General features: G+C 39.1%; 1 protein-coding gene across 8 annotated transcripts in view; it reads right to left on the bottom strand.

Annotated features, from left to right (window-relative positions):
- Nucleotides 1-12,431, bottom strand: part of TENM3 (teneurin transmembrane protein 3) — a 439,982-nt gene that overhangs the window by 251,127 nt on the left and 176,424 nt on the right. The gene's annotated exons all lie outside the window — the stretch shown is intronic.

The following is a 12,431-nucleotide window of genomic DNA, read 5'->3' as shown; positions in this document are numbered from 1 at the left end:
ATTAGCCAGACTCATCAAGAAAAAAAGGGAGAAGACTGAAATCCATAGAATTAGAAACGAAAAAGGAGAAGTAACAACTGACACTGCAGAAATACAAAAGATCATGAGAGATTACTACAAGCAACTCTATGCCAATAAAATGGACAACCTGGAAGAAATGGACAAATTCTTAGAAAGGCACAACCTGCCAAGACTGAATCAGGAAGAAATAGAAAATATGAACAGACCAATCACAAGCACTGAAATTGAAACTGTGATTAAAAATCTTCCAACAAGCAAAAGCCCAGGACCAGATGGCTTCACAGGCGAATTCTATCAAACATTTAGAGAAGAGCTATCACCTATCCTTCTCAAACTCTTCCAAAATATAGCAGAGGGAGGAACACTCCCCAACTCATTCTACGAGGCCACCATCACCCTGATACCAAAACCAGACAAGGATGTCACGAAGAAAGAAAACTACAGGCCAATATCACCGATGAACATAGATGCAAAAATCCTCAACAAAATACTAGCAAACAGAATCCAACAGCACATTAAACGGATCATACACCATGATCAAGTGGGGTTTATTCCAGGAACGCAAGGATTCTTCAATATACGCAAATCAATCAACGTGATACACCATATTAACAAATTGAAGGAGAAAAACCATATGATCATCTCAATACATGCAGAGAAAGCTTTTGACAAAATTCAACACCAATTTATGATAAAAACCCTGCAGAAAGCAGGCACAGAGGGAACGTTCCTCAACATAATAAAGGCCATATATGACAAACCCACAGCCAACATCGTCCTCAACGGTGAAAAACTGAAAGCATTTCCACTAAGATCGGGAACAAGACAAGGTTGTCCACTCTCACCACTCTTATTCAACATAGTTTTGGAAGTTTTAGCCACAGCAATCAGAGAAGAAAAGGAAATAAAAGGGATCCAAATCGGAAAAGAAGAAGTAAAGCTGTCACTCTTTGCAGATGACATGATACTATACATAGAGAATCCTAAAGATGCTACCAGAAAACTACTAGAGCTAATCAATGAATTTGATAAAGTAGCAGGATACAAAGTTAATGCACAGAAATCTCTGGCATTCCTATACACTAAGGATGAAAAATCTGAAAGTGAAATCAAGAAAACACTCCCATTTACCACTGCAACAAAAAGAATAAAATATCTAGGAATAAACCTACCTAAGGAGACAAAAGACCTGTATGCAGAAAATTATAAGACACTGATGAAAGAAATTAAAGATGATACAAATAGATGGAGAGATATACCATGTTCTTGGATTGGAAGAACCAACATTGTGAAAATGACTATACTACCCAAAGCAATCCACAGATTCAATGCCATCCCTATCAAACTACCAATGGCATTTTTCACAGAACTAGAACAAAAAATTTCACAATTTGTATGGAAACACAAAAGACCCCGAATAGCCAAAGCAATCTTGAGAACGAAAAACGGAGCTGGAGGAATCAGGCTTCCTGACTTCAGACTATACTACAAAGCTACAATAATCAAGACAGTATGGTACTGGCACAAAAACAGAAATATAGATCAATGGAACAGGAGAGAAAGCCCAGAGATAAACCCACGCACATATGGTCACCTTATCTTTGATAAAGGAGGAAGGAATGTAGAGTGGAGAAAGGACAGCCTCTTCAATAAGTGGTGCTGGGAAAACTGGACAGCTACATGTAAAAGTATGAGATTAGATCACTCCCTAACACCATACACAAAAATAAGCTCAAAATGGATTAAAGACCTAAATGTAAGGCCAGAAACTATCAAACTCTTAGAGGAAAACATAGGCAGGACACTCTATGACATAAATCACAGCAAGGTCCTTTTTGACCCACCTCCTAGAGGAATGGAAATATAAACAAATGGGACCTAATGAAACTTAAAAGCTTTTGCAGAGCAAAGGAAACCATAAACAAGACCAAAAGACAACCCTCAGAATGGGAGAAAATATTTGCAAATGAAGCAACTGACAAAGGATTAATCTCCAAAATTTATAAGCAGCTCATGCAGCTTAATAACAAAAAAACAAACAACGCAATCCAAAAATGGGCAGAAGACCTAAATAGACATTTCTCCAAAGAAGATATACAGACTGCCAACAAACACATGAAAGAATGCTCAACATCACTAATCATTAGAGAAATGCAAATCAAAACTACAATGAGATATCATCTCACACCAGTCAGAATGGCCATCATCAAAAAATCTAGAAACAATAAATGCTGGAGAGGGTGTGGAGAAAAGGGAACCCTCTTACACTGTTGGTGGGAATGTAAATTGATACAGCCGCTGTGGAGAACAGTATGGAGGTTCCTTAAAAAACTATAAATAGAACTACCATATGACCCAGCAATCCCACTACTGGGCATATACCCTGAGAAAACCATAATTCAAAAAGAGTCATGTACCAAAATGTTCATTGCAGCTCTATTTACAATAGCCCAGAGATGGAAACAACCTAAATGTCCATCATCGGATGAATGGATAAAGAAGATGTGGCACATATATACAATGGAATATTACTCAGCCATAAAAAGAAACGAAATTGAGCTATTTGTAATGAGGTGGATGGACCTAGAGTCTGTCATACAGAGTGAAGTAAGTCAGAAAGAGAGAGACAAATACCATATGCTAACACATATATATGGAATTTAAAGAAAAAAATGTCATGAAAAACCTAGGGGTGAAACAGAAATAAAGACACAGACTTACTAGAGAATGGACTTGAGGCTATGGGGAGGGGGAAGGGTAAACTGTGACAAAGCGAGAGAGTGGCATGGACACATATACACTACCAAACGTAAGGTAGATAGCTAGTGGGAAGCAGCCACATAGCACAGGGAGATCAGCTCGGTGCTTTGTGACCGCCTGGAGGGGTGGGATAGGGAGGCTGGGAGGGAGGGAGACGCAAGGGGGAAGAGATATGGGAACATACGTATATGTATAACTGATTCATTTTGTTGTGAAGCTGAAACTAACACACCATTGTAAAGCAATTAAACTCCAATAAAGATGTTAAAATGAAAAAAAAAAGTAATTTTCCATTACTGGTTGTTATTAGGATATCTTGCCGACACGGACACTGAACTAAATACATAAAGCCAACTAAACACATACAAACCTACTGATACACTGGACGAAGCAAAGGCTCAAAGCAGTGTGTGTCTCTCCCTCGCCACAGTCTGATTTAGACCGCTGGCACCCGTACCTACATATACTTGGTGTACTTATCACCTTGTACGGTAGCTGTGGAATTACGCTTCTCCCCAGTATACTGTCGTATAAGCCATGTCTGTGCCTAATTTGGTGCCTAATTGGAATTTATGTTCCAAACACTTGGCCCTCAAGTTGGTGCTGAACAAATATTCATTAAATGAACACAGGAATGAAGACATGAACAAGGGAGTGAACCAACAGATGGCTAGGGAGGAGGGACCGCTCGCTGGTCACGGCAGGGGGAAGGTTCGGGTTGGCCTTTGGGACTATCTGGGCTGCAGAAGCAAATGGAGTAGAGAGGTAAAAAGTTGCTATGACTCCAGCAGGAAGGAAGAAGGGTGAAACAGGGCCCGAAACCCATCCTGGATTCACAACTAGAGATACACAATAACAGAAAAAGCAGCAGAGCAGAGAGAGAAGACACCTGTCTTTCAAAATGGTCATGACACCCTCACAAACTCCTAAGTGATAAGAAAGGTAATGCTTAATAAAAGAGAAAAACAGATATGTTGAGCAATTTTTATATACTTGGAAGTGCGCCTCATTTATCCATAATACACAAATTAAGTCAGGACATAGTCTTTTTGAGCCCAAGGGATATTGAGACGTTGGTTCATTTTAGGGTTCGCCTCTGAACAGCACCCTTCCCTGTGCTTATCTCCATCCTCTCCAAACCCTTTCAGGTTCCATTACTGCACTGACCCCAATATGTCAAGTGCTTCTTCCCACTTCCCTATGAAAATACCAGAAGCTAGAATCTACCCTGGAATCGCTTCAGAACGACAGGAACAGAAATTGGCAAGCTCAGGTGCCAAGGTGAGTTTTAGCTGCAAGCACAGCAAACACAAACATTTGTCACTGAAGCTAAACATGGACGCAGTACAACAGTGCAGTCATGTAACGTACTAAGTACTTAGGGTACAGGCGGCATATGGGTGCTGACTCTGCCACACTCAAGGCAGAGTCCTGGAGGGGATCTGGATTCACCACCTGAGTGATTCATCGAGCTACAAAACGGGTTGGTTTTAGAATGAACACATAACTTACCATAATAAATCACTGTTGTAATAAAAGAAACATTTTGGTCTGAGTAAGTGGAACCCGGATTTGTCCTTAGCTTCTGGGTAAAGGTCTTTGCTGATAAATAAACCGTTCTTTTTTCCCTAAATACATAAAAAGATCAGAGAGAAAGTCTGTTTTTCTCCTCAGAATTTTGTGATTTCATTGAAAGACTTACATATCTATAATTTCCTTTATTGAAATGATCTAGGAGAAGACACCGGAGAAACCCTTGTAGGCCACAAAGAATGTTATATTAGATGACAACTACAGGAGTTTTAAAATCTTGCTAAGTTTTGACGATTCATTTTCAACACAAGAATACAGTATATTAGGATTGGAAGGGATCTCAAAATATTCTTGGCCTAATTCCTTATACACAGGTGAAGATATCAATGCTTAGAGAAGTTAAATGACCTACCCAAATTCACACAACTGTATTTCCTCTTATGAGTGATATCATAAATTTCTACATCAATCATCAACTTAATTACTTCCTGTATGGGGTAAAAAGCTACATAAAATGTCCACAGTTTGTTTTTCTTTTTCTTAATACCAGCAGGTATTAGTTCCCCTTAATCCACATAGTTAAGTACCATTTTTTGCATTGGTAACAGGGTCACGAGCCTTCTCATCAGAAGTCTAAAGGATCACTTCTGCTCATCCGTAATTAGGCAGCGCACCACAGGGATAACCTCGTCACTATTTACTCCTCTACCTGGCAACCAGCAAGTTTCTTTTGACATCAGTTAAAAAATACATCCCAGTTTCAGGAAGTTAAAACAAACAAAACGGAAGGATGTTTCGAGTTTGAAGGAAATAACGTAGGTGATGGAAAAAAGACAGCCAGAACCTGTTTCGTAACTTTCTATTCCACTGTCACCTCCTCTCACTGCTAACTACGTTTGACTCTTTTCATTGAAATATCTGCTTTCAAATCTAACACTGCAGAAAACACATAATATCTCTAAGGAAAAACAATATAATTATCCAAATTTCATTTGCCAGAATGTACTATATACACACCAGCAGGTTTCACATATTATTAGGAGCTCAGAAAAAGTCAAAGAACTCAAGAAGGAGGGAGAGGGGCTAATTAGTGTCAAGAAGCTACAGGACAGACAAGTGACCACTTTAACAACGTCACACACGGCAGTGATTATCAATTCGGGATGCTTATCACATAGATGCACAAGCCGAAGGCGAATCGAATGTAGTGCGAGTCAGCACAAGAATGGCAACTACCTGTATGTCGTGTTAACAAAGATGCGCTGCCGTGCTAAAGGTTAGAAAGTAAACGAGCCGAGAGCAATGGGCAGCCACTGGGGCTTCCCGGTAAATCAGTGCAATTCACTCATTCATTCACTTCTTCGTGTTCGCTGTTCGAGGCTCTGAGGACAGAGAGGTGAACAAGACAGTTACAGCTCTACCTTCATGGAGTTTACATTCTAGTGAGGACGCAGGCTCAGAACAAATGATAACCTTCCTTCTATTTCCTTTAACGCACTTCCTGTAACTTGAAACGCATTAACAATCATGCCAGGTATGCAGACCCACTCAAGGAAGAAGAGAGAGTTTTGTGTTTGATTTGGGCAAAAGGAAAGTGAAGAGAGAAGGGGGAACGCCCAACAACTAAACTAAAGGTACAGAGCTGCTGGGAGGATTCTAAACCACATTGGGGTACTGGAAGGGGTAGTACACGTTGAAAGAGACGGTCAGAGACTGCCTCTGCTAGGTGTAGAGATGTCCCAGAAAGGAGATGTGATAGGCAAAGGGATGTCAGGCGTTGAAACAGTGGAAAATGCACCAAATCAATTGTGATCATTCAGTGTTTTTCCTCGTTATGTCCTCTTGTTTGGTCCTTATCAGCATGTCTTTCATTTATCTGGAAATCTTGCTGGCTTCACTTTGAACACGGCGTTGAACACAGCAATGAACACTGTTAACTGACAAAGAGCTGAGTAGTTTTTGACCTGTAACTTTTGAAGGATGGTGGGAAGGAAAGTGAGCTATAAGCATGGAGGCACAGGAGACTGGCATGATGTGGAACGCTTATGGGTAGCAGAAATCCCTTATTACCGACACAACTCTGACACAAGGTGGACGTCTGTGGAATGGGCAGACACTGATACAGTTCTAGAATACTTTAGAGCAGTGTTCACTTATTCAAACAGATACAAACTGATTTTGCTTGAGAAGTGTCAAGTACAAAGGAGAGAAAGCACAGTGTAATGGAAAGTGGTTGGTCTTCAAAGTCAGACAAGCTGTGAAGTCTATGTTTTGGCTGCTACGCTGTCTGACCTTGGGCAAATAGTCCAACTAACCTCTCCAAGCCTCCATACTCTAATCTGTAACATTGGACACGACAATGCATATCTGACAGCATGGTTGTAAAGATGAGCTTGGTGTCTGAAACTAGTCGCTACTATAGTTTCTGTCTTTGTTTTTCATTTGAAAATTACCCCTCTAATATACTATGGGAGGCTGCTTTGTAAAGTAACCCTATGGTCAATTTTTGGGTACATTTCACGACCACCACATTCTTCTTTACTCCAGTCAGAGGCAGAGTGGAGTGGAGTGGAAGGTAGAGTCGGGATCCAGAAGGTGGGACACAAAACTCAGGGACACTCAGAGGAATGGATAAAAAAGATGTGGTACATGTATACAATGGAATATTACTCAGCCATAAAAAAGGATGAAATAATGCCCTTTGCAGCAACATGGGTGGACCTAGAGATTGTCATACTGAGTGAAGTCAGACAGAGGAAGAGAAATATTGTACATCACTTATATGCAGAATATAAAAAGAAATGATACAAATGACCGTATTTACAAAACAGGAATGGACTCACAGACTTAGCAAATGAACTTATGGTTACCCGGGAGGGAAGGGTGGAGGGAACGGATAGTTACGGAGTTTGGGATTGGCACGTACACACTGCTATATTTAAAAAGGGTAACCAACAAGGACTTACCGTATAGCACAGGGAACCCTGCTCAATGTTATGTGGCAGCCTGGACGGGACAGGACTCTGGGGGAGAATGGATACATGCATATGTATGGCTGAGTTGCCTTGCTGTGCACCTGAAACTAACATAACATTGTTAATCGGATATACGCCAATATAAAATAAAAAGTTAAAAAAGAAACTTAAAAAAAACCTCATGGACACTAATACCTAACGAAAGGATTATGTAAATTATTGAACCTCTCCTGGGTCTTCGTTTTGCTTTGTTTGCATGTGATTTGGTTCCCTCTCATTTTATTTTATTTTATATTTTGCAGTACGTGGGCCTCTCACTGCTGTGGCCTCTCCCACTGCGGAGCACAGGCTCCGGACGCGCAGGCTCAGCGGCCATGGCTCACGGGCCCAGCCGCTCCGCGGCATGTGGGATCTTCCCGGACCGGGGCACGAACCCGTGTCCCCTGCATCGGCAGGCAGACTCTCAACCACTGCGCCACTAGGGAAGCCCGGTTCCCTCTCATTTTAGAAAGCAATGATTCTAAGTCTGGATTTACATATGCTGGTTAGGTTTTTAAAGGGATTCATCAGTATGGAGGTACGTTAAGTCAATATTCTGAGTGAACTGAAAGATATCATTTTGGTTCTCAATGCAAGATTTTGGACATGTTACCATTTGAAATGATAACACATTCAGGTTTTTGCCAAAATAATAAATTGCATAATTTGTGCCCCTGTTGTTAACATATTCTTTTTCTCTTGTTCAAATAAGCCTAAGTAACTACTGCCTCTTAATCAATTGGAACTGTAAATGTAAAAGGATGATGGCTTCATCCAAGTTATAGGAAAGTGATGGATAACAGAAGTAGGAGGAGGAAAGGATAAGAAAGGGACTGTAGGAAAGTTACATTTCTGGGTTTTCTGGCTCCTTTTATTTCCATGGCAAATTCTTCCCTCTAAACTGGATACCTTCCCTTGTAGTATGATACGTGAGGAAAATAAATACCCTATAGAATACATACACGATATCACAAAAGAAAGTAATAAAGTAAAATGCCTTGTTTCTATTCTCTCCAATTATCCAAGTAGTCTCTCACTACAAAAATTATATTTTTAAATGGATTGGATCATAATTTCTTTTTTTACCTTTTTCAATATACTTTATTTTTTTATTTTTTGGCCATGTCATGCAGCATGTGGGATCCCAGTCCCCCGACCAGGATGGAACCTGCGCCCCCTGCATTGAAAGCCCGGAGTCTTAACCACTGGACCACCAGGGGAGTCCTTAAAAATTATTTTTAAATAAAAGGATTGGCTCAAATCCTACCCCTTCCGATCTAGGTGTGCTGCGTATAGTATATACAGCAAGTTTTGCCCAAAACCAAAGCCAATCATAAAAGACATCAGAAGATATGCCGTTACGAAACACAAACATTTTCAGGCTGTCCAAAACTTCCTCTTGGGCAATAAAATTTGCCATAATTTAAAATACTTCAATCAAGAAACGATAGACTACGTTAAGTTTAAGTTAAGTTGTTATGTTACGGCATGGCAATTATTCTCCCTTCTCAGTACCTGCTAATTTACTAGGAGAATCGGGCATGGGAGGTTGTCCCACCCATCTCATAGCCTGTTCCAAAAAGGTTATAATTGGTTCAGTTAATTAAGGACAAAGCAGAAGTGATCACTTGGTTGACAGGGTGAAAGCAGAAAGGAAAACAGTGAGGTTTGATCAGAATCACCGCCTTGTGGCGAGAGCATTCTTCCTTTGATCTATGTGTGTGTAGTCTGGATTAAGACTGGAAATCACAATTAAGTTTTATTCAAAATGCACCTGAAAATGGATAAAAAGAGCCCATGAATAAATAATACAGAATTATTTCCACTTCGTTTTCCACCTTTATGTATAAAATATTCCTAGCCGCTAGTTCTTGATAGCTCATCTGAGTTAGAACTTCATATGAGCCTCTTTTCTGAGTGATTTTTCTAGAGAGTAAGTATAACAATCCATCTCTTGGATCTAAGTCACTTTGTAAGAAAAATTCTTTTGTGAACGTGGAAGGACAATCCTGGCTCAAATCAATCAAAGAAAAACCAGGAAAAGATGAAATCTTGGATCAGAAGGTTCATGGTTCAGAATTTGTATCACCCAGTTTACAAAACTAACCATGTGCTGAAATTAAAAAAAAAAATTTCCTCAAAACTTCAATTTGCAGAGACGTAGATGGATCTAGAAACTGTCATAAAGAATGAAATAAGTCGGAAAGAAAGAAACAAATATCGTATGATATCGCTTATATGTGGAATCTAGAAAAATGATACAGATGAACTTACTTGCAAAGCAGAAACAGAGACACAGACGTAGAGAACAAACAGATGGATATGACGGGGGAGGGGATGAACTGGGAGACTGGGATGGACATATACACACTACTATGTATAAAATAGATAACTAATGAGAACCTGCTGTAGAGCACAGGCAATTCTACTCAGTGCTCTGTGGTGACCTAAATGGGAAGGAAATCCAAAAGAGAGGGGATATATGTATCTGTATAGTTGATTCACTTTGCTATACTACACTTTGCAACTATACTCCAATAAAATTAATAAAAAATTAAAAAAAATAAAACAAGTTCCTACTGGGGCAGGAACATTCGTAATACTTTTATAAAAGCCATTAAAAGGAATAAGAAATGATTAAAAAATAAGTGAACACATTTAAAATATTTTTTATTATTCATTAAATTAGAAAGAAGTGACTATCACACTTTTAATTATAGTCTGATTTTATGTTTCCGACCCCCCATTTGCTACCCAACCTGTAGGACTTGACAGCAACACTGCTTTCTCTGCTGGAGACTGTAGCCTTCTGCAGCCAACCCGTGGTGACAGTTACCTCTTAATTAAAACTCAACATGCGAATACAGCGGTATTAAGAAGTGCTGCTTCAAAAGCACATACAAAGCATGGTAATTTATAACTGCACAAACCTTTTCATCTAATGTTTTAACACCGACGGCAACTACGCTAGTCAGTGTGAAACTTACCCTGAAGAAAAGTCTGCATAGCCTATTCTTTACACAGGTATTAAAGGATAAGCCAGTATAGATCTCTCTATTGGCATGTCACTTTTCTGAAGAATGGTGAGGTGCGTGTCCCTGCAAGAGATAACACTTTGAAATATGTGAAACGTTCTACACAGTGCATGATACTTCCTTTCATAACTGATGATGACCCACTTAACCTTGGATTGTGAAATATATTTTCGAAGTTTTAGATACTTCAAGGGCTAATTAACTGTCATTACTTTTTTGATGCAAATCTGAAATAAAAAATGAAAGCCACCTTTACCAGACTTCTGTACAGTTATTATTTATGGAGAGAAGAAGTACATCACTTTGACATATATTTGAACTTGGAGATTTTCTATTATTCCCAAGAAAGCTAAGAGAAAAGAAAAATTCTATAAAGCTGCCATAGCAAGGGAATTCACCTGGTTATCAATTACCATTAGAAAAAATAATTAGAACTATGGCCCAGGAGAGAAGGGAAGGAACTGTGTATGATGTCTGAATTCATGGTACGATAATTATTTTCCTTTTAAGCCATTCTGTTATGAAATAATAAACCACATACTCTCTAGAAGATACAAGCCTATACTAACTTGTTCAAAACTGATCCATAAAGAAGGAAATTCACTTCTAGGGAAAACATTTGTTTTTATCTTGAAATGCCAACACCCACTGTGCGATGAAAAGCAGCAGCAAACTGTCCCGCCGGCTCATACGTTAAGTGGGAATGACTTCACGCATAACTTTTTGTGTTCGCTTTTTGAAAGAGCCTGGATGTGAAACGAGCTACTGTCAGCTGGATTCAGAAAGGAGCGCTCCAGCTAAGCAATATATATTCTGGAATCAAAGCCACACGAAGTGTTCTGAGGGTAAAACACCCGAAATACACGTCTCCGGCATCGTCCACACGCCAGAGAACTGTACCCACCCGTGGTGGAAACGCCCTGCTAGGCTACAGGCTGGATTTACTGCTATGATCGTTTTCTTAATTTCATTTTCAGATTGTTTGTTGTCAGAATATAGGAATACCACTGAGTTTTGTATATTGCTCTTGTGTCTTGTGACCTTGCTCAATTCTTATTAATTCCAGGAGATTATTTTAAAGATTCCTTAAGATTTTCTACACACAAGATCACACACTCTGCAACGTTTTAGTTCCTTTCCAGTGTGCCTGTAACTTCTTCTTCTTGTGAATTTCATTTTAAAAGAATTATCTCTAAAGCAGTTATTTACTCAATTCTATACATAACTAGTAATAACTGCTAGCATTAGCTGCTAAAGTCAACTATATCCACCCTCCTCTGTCCACCTATACCTCGTGAATATATTCTAGAAAAACATTTACCATCAACCCTATAAACATTTTGGTGACTACTCAGAAACTCCAGAAATATAAACTCCAAAATAATGTAAAACTTGCAGGCCCTGTTGAGTTTCCTTTCTGTGTTTAATACTTTCCAAAACATAACACTGTGAGTCATCTCTTCATTTTTCTTGTAAAGATTTTTCGGGAGAGGTATTGCGGTATATGTAGGAAAAGAATGTAGGTTTTGGAGGCAAACAGATTTGGAGTCAGAGAGACATGGGGTCAGCTCCTTCACTTAACAAGTGTAACATCTCAGGCAAACATTTTAAGCTCACCTGCGGTGTCTTTCTCTTGTCCTATAATTGTTTCTTGACACTATAATGGAATAAACTGTGGAGGGAAAGAAAAATTTATACCTTGAAAATAACAGAAAGGAAGTACATAAAAATATAAACAATGGTTCTTTCTGGGTAGTGGAATGGGAGTTTTGTTTTCTTTCTTGTTTTTCAAATTCTCCTCTGTCCAAAGATACATGTGAGCCACGTATGTAATTTCAATTTTTTAGTAACCACATTAAAAAAGTAAAAAGACACAGGTTGAATTTATTCAATAATATAGTTAATTTATTCTAATTTATCCAAAAATATCACTTCATCACGGAATCAACATATAAAAATAGGTGATGGATTTTACGTTCTCTCTTTGGCACTAAGCCTTCAAAATCCAGTGTTTATTCACAGTGCGGTTTATCTCAATTCAGCCTGCCCGTTTCAACTGCCACATGGG

The sequence above is a fragment of the Phocoena phocoena genome, chromosome 21 (assembly GCF_963924675.1).
Source record: "Phocoena phocoena chromosome 21, mPhoPho1.1, whole genome shotgun sequence".
NCBI classification, from domain to species: domain Eukaryota; kingdom Metazoa; phylum Chordata; class Mammalia; order Artiodactyla; family Phocoenidae; genus Phocoena; species Phocoena phocoena.
The sequence above is the reverse complement of the archived record's forward strand: the minus strand, read 5'-3'. Positions and strand labels throughout refer to the sequence as shown.